This window comes from Callorhinus ursinus, unplaced genomic scaffold (genome assembly GCF_003265705.2).
Source record: "Callorhinus ursinus isolate GAN/ISIS: 27379988/994484 unplaced genomic scaffold, GSC_fseal_2.0 scaffold11, whole genome shotgun sequence".
Taxonomy (NCBI): Eukaryota; Metazoa; Chordata; class Mammalia; order Carnivora; family Otariidae; genus Callorhinus; species Callorhinus ursinus.
In genome coordinates, this window is record NW_027397073.1 from 13,678,509 (window position 1) to 13,689,096 (window position 10,588).

The window sequence follows — 10,588 nt, forward strand, 5'->3', positions numbered from 1 at the left end:
GAAGCTGGAATGTCCCATAATCTGCTCTTTGCAAGATGGGGACCCAGGAAAGCAGATGGCCCCTGAATCCGAACATCTAAAAATCAGGAGCTCTGATGCTGTTAATTCCCAATCTGAGGGCAGAAGACTGGTATCCCAGCTCAAAAAGTCAGGCAGAGAAGGGGAGTTTTTCTCTTCCTCTGTCTTTTTGTTCTATCCAGGCCCTCAACAGATTGGATGAGGACCACCCACATGGGGGAGAGCAATCTGCTTTACTCTGTAATTTCATCTGGAAACACCCTCCCATACATATCCAGAAACGATGTTGACCCCATATTTGGGCACCCTGTGACCCAGAGAAGTGACACATAAAATTCATCATCGTGGTGTACCAGGGTCTCTTCTTTCCCCAACATCTGGGTTTGTCAATGTTCCTGGCCTGCCTGAAAGACAGGGGTTCCATGAGCCACGGAACAGCCTGTAGAACAGGTTTGTGGGCAGACACTGAAAGCCTTGTTCCATATGTGAAGGCGTAGTCCTTGGGCTTATCTTCCTTAATTAGATGAGATTTCTGGCATGATCATGGTATAGGTTTGATTCGACTTGATCTATCCAATTGTTTCCCGGTTGGGAAATTATTGAACCTCTGGTTACAGAGAGCAAAGAAACTTAGTAAAGGCACTTGGAATGATACTGAACCATTGTTGCCATGGCTTTATCTTACTAATTGTATAGAATTAGTATTCTTAACTTTTCCATCATGATTTATTAATTTACTGTATTAAGCTCTTTCATTACCATTTCTCTCTCCCACCCTGAATCCGAATCGGGATGGTTCAGTGGGAACAAGATACCATCTGAAAAAGGTCTCATACCAGTTTGAACAAGTGCAACCTGTTAAATGGAGGGTCGGTGCTGTATGAAGAGTAAAGAAAAGAGCTTTCCTCACATGTGCATTTAAAATAGAAGCCTGGTCAGAGTGAAACCAGTTCATTCTATTCATTTCATTCTAGGGAATTAATGTGTGTTTTGTTGCTCTCAGACTAAACAGTTTATTTCCACGAAGTCCTTTGCTTTTGGAAGGGAACATTCTGGGAATCCTGATTTGGTCTCTTGATAGTTGGGCAGAGAGTGGTGAAGAGGTCATCTTATAAAAGGAAGCCCATACCCATGAGTCTCGTCCTCGTCATTTCAACAGTCCTGAGGATCTGGTTCAGTGATTTACTGAAGCTTGTTTGATATTTCTTGCGGAAGACTCAATTTCTGATCTGCTCTTATACCAGGGACCCTTAGGTGAGTGAAAGGGAAAAGCAGAAAATGCTTGTGGATAGTAAGACTCTGAGGCTCTAGTTAATTTATGATGACAATCAACAACATCAGAATGCAAAAAAGTAGAATCCTCTACTGAGGTGCAAGAGGCAATCAGCTTATAAGGATTTAGTTAATCCTTATCCTGAGGGTAAGGAAACTTTTCGAACAGTAAGGACATTGTCAGATCTCTGGAGTCTTTAATTTATCCCCTAAAGTATATTCTGATTGTCATCAATTGACAAGTATTTATATAGGAAATGTTTACGTAGCAAAGAGTATGTATATAGAAAATCAAGATGTCTTTATTTATTGACAGTTTTTGTGCCCATATTTGCACATGTACATAAGTATGTTTCAGACATAAAATTTCATAATTACTGAAACATTTATATTGGTACCATTTTATTTATATATAATTAATACAGAGAGGTTTAGATTTTTGACTTGCTGGGTTTTTTGTCTTTTTTAAAGATTATTTATTTATTTATTTGACAGAGAGAGACACAGCGAGACAGAGAACACAAGCAGGGGGAGTGGGAAAGGGAGAAGCAGGCTTCCCGTGGAGCAGGGAGCCGGATGCGGGGCTGGATCCCAGGACCCTGGGATCATGACCTGAGCCGAAGGCAGACGCTTAACGACTGAGCCACTCAGGCGCCCCTGACTTGCTGGTTATTCATCTTGTGGACATCATATTGTTGAGCACATTAAAACTAGAGAATGCCAGATTATTTCTACTATCTCTTCTTTACAAAGGTGAAAGATTGAATCTTTGTGACACCCACTGGACGTCTGGGAAACTCCAAAGATAACGTAAGTATAATCGAAATCTTTACAGTTTTGGAGTTCTGATTTTGGGTTCTGAATTTGGGAAAGGCAGTATCAAAAAGAGTTAAAGGAGACATGATATGAGCATTAGTCATAGATGCCCTGGAGACAAGAAATGGTTTCAGGTAATCTTTAAAGGAAACAGCAATACATAAAAATGATTATTTGGCACTCTATTTCAAAACTAAAGATGTTTTGTTAAACTTGATTTAAAAGTGTGGCAAACACAACCAGTTTACAGAGCATTTTAGTAAGAAAGAGAACTGCTGGTATCTGGGCACAGAACACCTTTTAACTCTTCTTGTCTTTGTTTTTGTTAGGAGCATTCTATCTACTAAAGGATCAATTTACCATTTTAACAGAGAGAGCCAAATTCTTATTTCACTCTTTTTGATTACCATCCATGTAGCAATTTGTAGTAAAGGATGCGCAAACCTCTTTCCACCTTACAAATAAGTCAATTATCACTGAGCCAATTTTGCAAAAAATTTTAAGTTATTCCTTTGTTCATGTCAAATTCACTATATGCAGGCATTATAAGCCTAGGCTCTTAAGTTTACTTTTCTTTTTTCCTGTATTTATGACATATCCTCAAACTGCCTTCTATTACCTTCTTTCATGTTCTGGCACAACCAGACAATTTTATTTAGAACGAAACAAAGGGGCACTTGGGTGGCTCAGTTGGTTAAGTGTCCAACTCTTGATTTCGACTCAGGTCATGATCTCAGGGTTGTGCGATCAGACCCCATGTTGGGCTTTGCTCTCAAGTTGGGAGTCTGCTTGAGATTCTCTTCTTCTACTCTTCCCCCTGCTTGCACGCTCTCTCTAAAATAAAGAATCTTAAAAAAAAAAAACACAAAAACAAAAACAAAATACATCCATCATCTTGCATATATATCAAATACATCTTTAAAGTGAATTTTTTTAAGATTTTATTTTTAACTAATCTCTATACTCAACGTGGGGCTCAAACTTACAACCCTGAGATCAAGAGTTGCATGCTGTACCGACTGAGCCAGCCAGGCACCCCTAAAAAGATTCTTAAAGTAGTACATTTATACATCCATTTTAACCTGCTAAATGATGGCAAGAGGACGGTAAAACTAGTGTTTTCGGGTGTGCAAGGTAAGTACTAATACCTCGATTTACTGTTAGTTCAAAGTCTTAAAGTTAATTGGTGGGGGATATAAAATGGTGTGGCCACTGTGGAAAACAGCTTGATAGTTCCTGAGAAAGTTAAACCTAGAATTATCATATGACCCAGCACTTCCAATCCTGGGTATATACACAAAAGAACTAGAAACAGGTATTGAAAAAATACTTGTACATACATGTTTACAAGAGCACTATATTTACAATAGCTAAAATGTGGAAACAACCCAAATGTCCATCATGGAAGAATGAATAAGCAAAATGTAATATATATATATACACACAATAGAATATTATTTGGTTGTAGAAATGAATGAAGTCTGGATAAGTGCTACATCATGGATGAACCTCAAAACATCATGTTAAGTGAAAGAAGCCAGACACAAAAGGTCACATATTGTATGACTCCATATGCATGAAATATCCAGAACAATTAAATCCATAGAGAAAGCAGACTGGTTGTTTCCAGGGGCTGAGGATAGGGAGAAATAGGGAGTGACTGCTCAGTGAGTATGAGGTCTGCTTTTGGGGTGATGAAAATACTATCTTGTTTGGAACTAGGTAGAGGCTGCTGTTGTATCACATCATGAATGTACTAAATGCCCCAGACTTATACGCTTCAAAATGGTTAGTTTTATGATCCATGAATTTCACTTCAATTTAAAATCCCTCTAAAAAGTAGGGATTTCATATACATATATATAGATAGATAGATACATATATATATGTTATATATGTGTTAGCTTTACATTTTTATAACAAAAACTTTCTTGACTCATAAAATTTTAAAACATTCAGTTTAATTAAGCTTTTGTGATTAAAAAAAAAACCCAAGTTTTGTGTAAACTAGAATATTGGTTTTTGTACTGTGATAAAATTAGGAAGAAATATAATTGCTTTGAATAAAAATCTTCACTCTGAATAAGACTATTTCTTAGACTTTTCCATAGATTTATAAACACTTATATTTATAAACCAAATATTGAAATTCTTTAAATTGTGTTTGAAGTCCCTTAGCATTCCTTTGCTTTTTATCTTGTAAACCATAACCAAGGCTATTAATTTATCTGAGAGTTAAACTTTTTCATTCCTCTGAGGTATAGATTTATCAAGCTTTTAAAGTTTTTTCTTTCTTTCTCTCTCTCTCTTTTTTTTAAAGATTTTTTAAAATTTTTATTTATTTGACAGAGAGAAAGACAGTGAGAGAGGAACACAAGCAGGGGCAGTGGGAGAGGGAGAAACAGGCTTCCCGCTGAGCAGGGAGCCCGATGCGGGGCTCGATCCCAGGACCCCGGGATCATGACCTGAGCTGAAGGCAGACACTTAATGACTCAGCCACCCAGGCGCCCCTAAAGTTTTTTCTTAAAGAACCATTACATTAACTAAAATCTGGTTTATATTAATACCATTAACACTAAAATTTGATTTCTCCTCTCTGGAATTACTTTTAAATTTATGTTACACTTTTTTAAATTACTATTTTAAATTTAAAAGAGTGTTTCTATATGCCAATGAAGACAAATGCTTTGATAAATATAAGTAACTTTACAATGTAATCTGTTAATTATTTTCCCTCTTTCATCTGACTAGTTTATCCATGGAATGCACATAAAATGAAAGATCTTTATTTTTTTTTTTAAAGATTTTATTTACTTATTTGTCAGAAAGAGAGAGCACAAGCAGGGGGGTGGCAGCGAGAGGGAGAGGCAGGCTCCCCGCTGAGCAAGGAGCATGATGTGGGGCTCCATCCCAGGACCCCGGGATCATGACCTGAGCCGAAGGCAGCCGCTTAACCGACTGAGCCACCCAGGCGCCCATAATAAAAGATCTTTATAACCAATTAATCTCCACAAGTTTTTTGGGGGGGGAAGGGAAGGAAATAGAAGTGGGGAGAAGAGAGGAAGGGGGTAGTCACAAATACAGAATGTGATAAACAAAATATTTAATTACCTTCCTTTTGCATGGAGAGAAGAAGAAAAAAAAATTTTTTTCCACATACCAAAAGTACGAGTGGGGGCACCTGGCTGGCTTAGTCAGGAGAGCAGGCTACTCTTGTTCTCAGGGTCCTGAGTTCGAGCCCCAGGTTGGGACTTAAAAAACAAAAAAGTACTTAGTGGTTTCAGTTTTATAACCTCAGCTGGGGATAAAAAATAAACAGAACACAAAAGCTCACGGGTCCAGCCACGGTAGATCTCAAAAGTTTGTTTGCTTTTCTAGCTGGTACAGGAAACGTTCTTGAGTGATAGGATCTCACAGAAGAGGAAGCGTTGCTGGCTGATGACTAGTCCCCCAGAGAATGAGGGGGAGAGGCAGGCAGGCCTCTGTGCCCTGTGGGCCCCAGTCAACCTTCAGTTGGGGCCCAAGAAACTTGGCTCATGGCAGGTTAGGTTCCATTTTGCCCAGGGCCCCACAACACTTCTTTCTATATCCAATCTGTTCACAGCTTAGACTATTTCTACAACATGTCTCTCCTCACCTTATAGAATGTTTGTATTCACGTTTCAGCAATAGAAGATATCAGAATCCCCAGGTCAGACAAACAAACAAACAAAAGGACAGACAAAAAAGATGAACCAGTCTCTGTTATTTGCCGCCTGACAGAGATCACTAGAAACCTACATTCCCTCCCTTTCAGTCATCAATAGGGAATAAATTGTTGCCCATGCGCACACCACAACTGGGACTAGACTTGATCCAGAAATGCACTTAGAAACATCCAGAAAACTGCAGAGTTGGGAAGGAGACAAACAAACAAGAAGGCGGTGATAGTAAAGCTCTCTTGCTGCGTGAGATTAATTCTAGAAACCGCCCCCCTCCCCCAAAAGGTTCACACAGTTTGTGAGGTAAGTGCAGATAAGGTTGGGTCCGTCAGCTCTGGCAGGGGAGGCCCCTTCCTTAGGTAAATCTCACTGGAACCTCCAGAATTGCAAAGAGACTCAGACACACAAGTATTTGGAAAAGAAAAACATTTCTTTCACTTTCAAAATGCAAGTGTATCAGACTTCAAAAGGATCGATGTGCCAAATAAAAAACACAGCAGGGGGCACCTGGCTGGCTCAGTCCAAGGGACATGCGACTCTTGATCTCAGGGTTGTGGGTTGGGGCCCCATGTTGGGTGTAGAGATTACTTAAAATAAATATAAAAAAAAATCCAGGTGTTTGGTGGAAAAATATCACAAAGATTAACAAGATTATCAAATTTAGACTATCGTTTATGTGAATATTTATATTTATCATATTTATTTATATTAATTTTTGTTATCTGTTCATAAGGCGAAAAGAATAATGTTTCATGTGATCATGATATTCACAGAGTTTAAATTATACCTACAAAGGCTGCTATTACAAAAGTCAAAGGTAAAACTTCCCCTCTGCCCCCCTTTTCTTTAAAGAAAATTAAGTTTTATAGGACATGTTCAAGATTTTATTATCTTGGGGGCCATAAGGGCAAAGATCTTTCCCCCCCCATGTTATATCATGTGCTTAATTACATTGGAAGCAGGAAAAAGTGACAGCTTTATGGATATAACAATTTGCAGTGTTTCCTGGAGACTTTTGGGGTCTCCTCTCACACCTGTTATGGGCTGAGTTGTATCTCCCCGCAAAATCATGTGTTGAAATTCTAACCCCTAGTACCTCAGAGTGTAACTGTATTTAGAGATAGGACCTTTAAAGAAGTGATTAACTTAAGGGGCACCTGGGTGGTTCAGTCGGTTAAGCGTCTGCCTTCGGCTCAGGTCATGACCCCAGAGTCCTGGGATCGAGCCCCGCATTGGGCTCAGGCTTGTTGCTCAGGGGGAGCCTGCTTCTCCCTCTGCCTGCCGCTCCCCTTGCTTGGCTCTCTCTCTCTCCCTCGCTCTCTCTCACCACATAAAGAAATAAAATCTTGGGCGCCTGGGTGGCTCAGATGGTTAAGCGCCTGCCTTCGGCTCAGGTCATGATCCCAGGGTCCTGGGATCGAGTCCCGCATCGGGCTCCCTGCTCCTTGGGAGCCTGCTTCTCCCTCTGCTTCTCTCTCTCTCTCTCTCTCTCCCTCTGTCTCTCATGAATAAATAAATAAAATATTTAAAAAAATTAAAAAAAATAAAATCTTAAAAAAAAATAAAGAAGTGATTAACTTAAAATGGGCATTGGCTTAGGCCCTAATCCAATCTGACTGGTGGAAATTTAGACACACAGAGAGGCACCAGGGATGCACACAGAAAGGAGGGACCATGAGAGGACACAGTGTGAAGGCAGCTGTCTGCAGGCCAAGGGGAGAGGCCTCAGAAGCCACCAACCCTGCCAGTACCCTGATCTCAGACTTCCAGCCTCACAACTGTGAGCAAGTGTAAGTGTGTGTCGCTTAGGCCACCCAGCCTGTGGTACTTTGTCATGAAGCCTGCGCTGACTCGTACCACGCCCTGCATGGCCACTGAAGGATGAGCAAGTCCCGAAAATGAGGCAGGCTGGGCAGCGGGCTGTGGTGACTTCAACAGCCTGAGTTTTCAGGGTGGGGCTTCTCAATTCTGGCCGTACACTAAGAGCTACCCAGGGAGTTTTTAAAAATAAAAATTCTCAGGCCTCACTTCCAGAGAATCTAATTTAATTCATTCTGGGGTGGGTCTGGACATGGGTGTGGGTGTGTTTTTTAAGCTCCCCAGGTGATTCCAATATGTAGCCAGTGAGACCTCCCACATCTGCAGCCCCAGGGTCTTACAAACGCTGTTTTAATCTACCTAAAGCTAGTCTACCTAAGCTTCTGAGTTACGGTGTGTGTTTTTTAAGCTGCATCAACGTATTTTCCAAATCATGCTGGAGAAACAGGAAACCAAGTTTGTGTTCCAATTTGTAAACCTAAAGGAGGGCATCCTAAGGGCAGTAGACAGTGTCTACTCCTAGGAGCTGGGGAAAATGGTTTGGCTACACATATTGGAACTAGGAAGAAATCATTTTTAAAAAATCCATCATCTATATAATTTCTTGGTCTTTGAAATGGATTTATACGTTTCTGTAGGACCTTAATATTTGATCCATGAGATCAACATATTTTGATTATTCCTTCTGCACCAGGATTAAAGTAAGCCTGATGTCTTCATTCCTGGGTAGGGGCACAGAGTAGAACGGGCCATCTCGGGAAATCTTCAGAGCAGTATTTCTCAGAATGTGCTCAAAGAGAAAAATGGCTGTAGAAGAAAGAAATCTCCAGTTAGCTAACTCTGGGAAATACTGCCTACAGTGTCTTCTCCTGGTGATTCATAATGCACGCAAACATTTTAAGGGATCTAAGAAGTGCAGTTTCCAGACTTCAGTGACCAGCAATTACCCTCCCTCTTGTTTTTCTTCCCTTTGGGTAACGGCTGTTACCACCCTGCATCACCGAGTCGTCCTTGGAATACACCTAAGGCGATGTTAACTTCCAGGATTTTATCTCCAACTGTTTGGGGGGAGGCGCTAAATCTTCAATTTATTTGGGAAGCGAATGGTTTCCTGCTAAAGCATTTTTGAAGCTTCTAAGCCTTATTTAGGGGGTGCGGCCCCGGGCTCAGGCAGGAGGTACCCCCGGCACTTTGTCTAACGGCTGTATGATGGTGTATGTCCCATGGCACTGCGTCGTCTTTATGCCCATCTCTGCCATTGGACTGTGAGATACTGAAGAGGGTCATGCATGCCTGGCATGTGGGACGTAATAAATGTTTGTTGAATGAGTGAATACATCAATGGCGGGCACTTGTACTATTGCCACACCCCCCTTCACCATCCTGAATTTCTAAGTCCTGAAAATTAATATATCTCTCTTGTTCTGACAGAGAGCTGGTTGAGAAGGAGTTATTCTTATCTGGTGACTAGCCATAAACCCAGTCCCCCAGAGAATGAGAGGGAGAGGCAGGCAGGCCTTTGTCCCCTATGGGTCCCAGTCAACCTTCAGCTGGGGCCCAAGAAACTTGGCTCATTGCAGGTTAGGTATGTCCTTGCCCAGGGCCCAGTGACATTACTTTCTGTATCTAAGCTTGTTGCCAGCGAGGAGTACTTCTAAAACATGTCTCTCCTCATTTTCTAGGATGTTTGTACTAACATTTCAGCAGCAGAACATTTTCAATATATTACTGAAATTACTTTTATCTTCCACATTGTTTCCATGACAAATGGCTTGAAAGATTATAAATCTCATGAAACAGTAATGTCAAGATGACAGCAATCTTATGCAAAATTCATAAGTATTGTCTGGAAGAAGTTAGCCAGTAGAGACAAGGGCTTAAATGTGATTTTGAGTGTTGTCATTACTGCAGGTGATTATTATTAAACCATCATCTTGATACATTTCAGACTTGTCCAAATAATTAATTGCTGTGAGTTAACTAGTCACTATGCATTTATTGAAAGCCAAGTCCTGCATTAGAGGATAAAGTAAGAGAGAAAACAGATCCTGCCCTTGGAGAGTTTCCAATCTAGTTAACAAGACTAAATAGGAATAGAAGCAATAAAGGTATCCAAAGGCAAAGCCAGTGAGTGAGTGAGGCTCCATGATGTATCTGTGACTAAGGTCTGTAGACCAAAGAATGGAGGTGGGGCTGGTAGCAGAGTTAATCCAGAAAGACGGAAGAGATGGGTTTTAAAGGATGAAGGGAAGAATGGCAGCATTTACAGCTAAGAGAAACAAACCTCTGAGAGGAATAGAGACCAAACTCAGAAAGGAAATAATAGGGTTTTTTTTGGTTTGACTTTTGTTTTAAGTCCAACATGGGGCTTGAACTCACAACCCTCAGATCAAGACCTGAGCTGAGATCAGGAGCAGGATGCTCAACCGACTGAGCCGCCCAGGTGCCCCAGGAATAATGGTTTTATTAAGTGAATTATTTAGAATAGCACTTGGACGTCAAATAAAGAAAAATATGTGACTTTGCAAATATTTTCGAAGATTTGCTCATGCATTTGATTTTGAAGTGGGGATGTAAGTGATCTATGGTGAAGGTCTTATGAATGTGACACCTAGTGCTGTCAAATTTGACGTCTGATGAGGAATGAAAATTGCCTAGCTAGAAGGATTAAAATCATTTCAGATCATAGTCTCTGTCCTATTGGCTAGGAGACAGGGAAAAGGCACTGGCTCCTAAACAGGGATGTTCACCCCCAACCTGCATTTCTTTCTCAAACTTGCACTGGAGGCAAATATTTTTCTCCAGGCCCAGGATTTAATGCACTAAGACTAGGAAACAGTTTAAAGCCTATAACGAGGAAATCGAATCTGAGAACTCCCTAACCCTTTCCAGACGTCGATAACTTTCTAAATTTAGTCTGTATAAGGTGAAACTCTTATAGGAGAAAGCAGCACTCACTCTGC

At 40.6% G+C, this 10,588-nt stretch overlaps 1 long non-coding RNA gene across 1 annotated transcript; it reads left to right on the forward strand.

The window, feature by feature from the left end:
* The first annotated feature begins 1,171 nt into the window (after window positions 1-1,171).
* On the forward strand, window positions 1,172-5,087 carry LOC141373714 (uncharacterized). The gene is made up of 3 exons (XR_012379990.1): window positions 1,172-1,272; window positions 2,044-2,100; window positions 4,932-5,087. It is a non-coding gene; the product is annotated as an uncharacterized lncRNA (long non-coding RNA).
* Window positions 5,088-10,588: the final 5,501 nt, after the last annotated feature.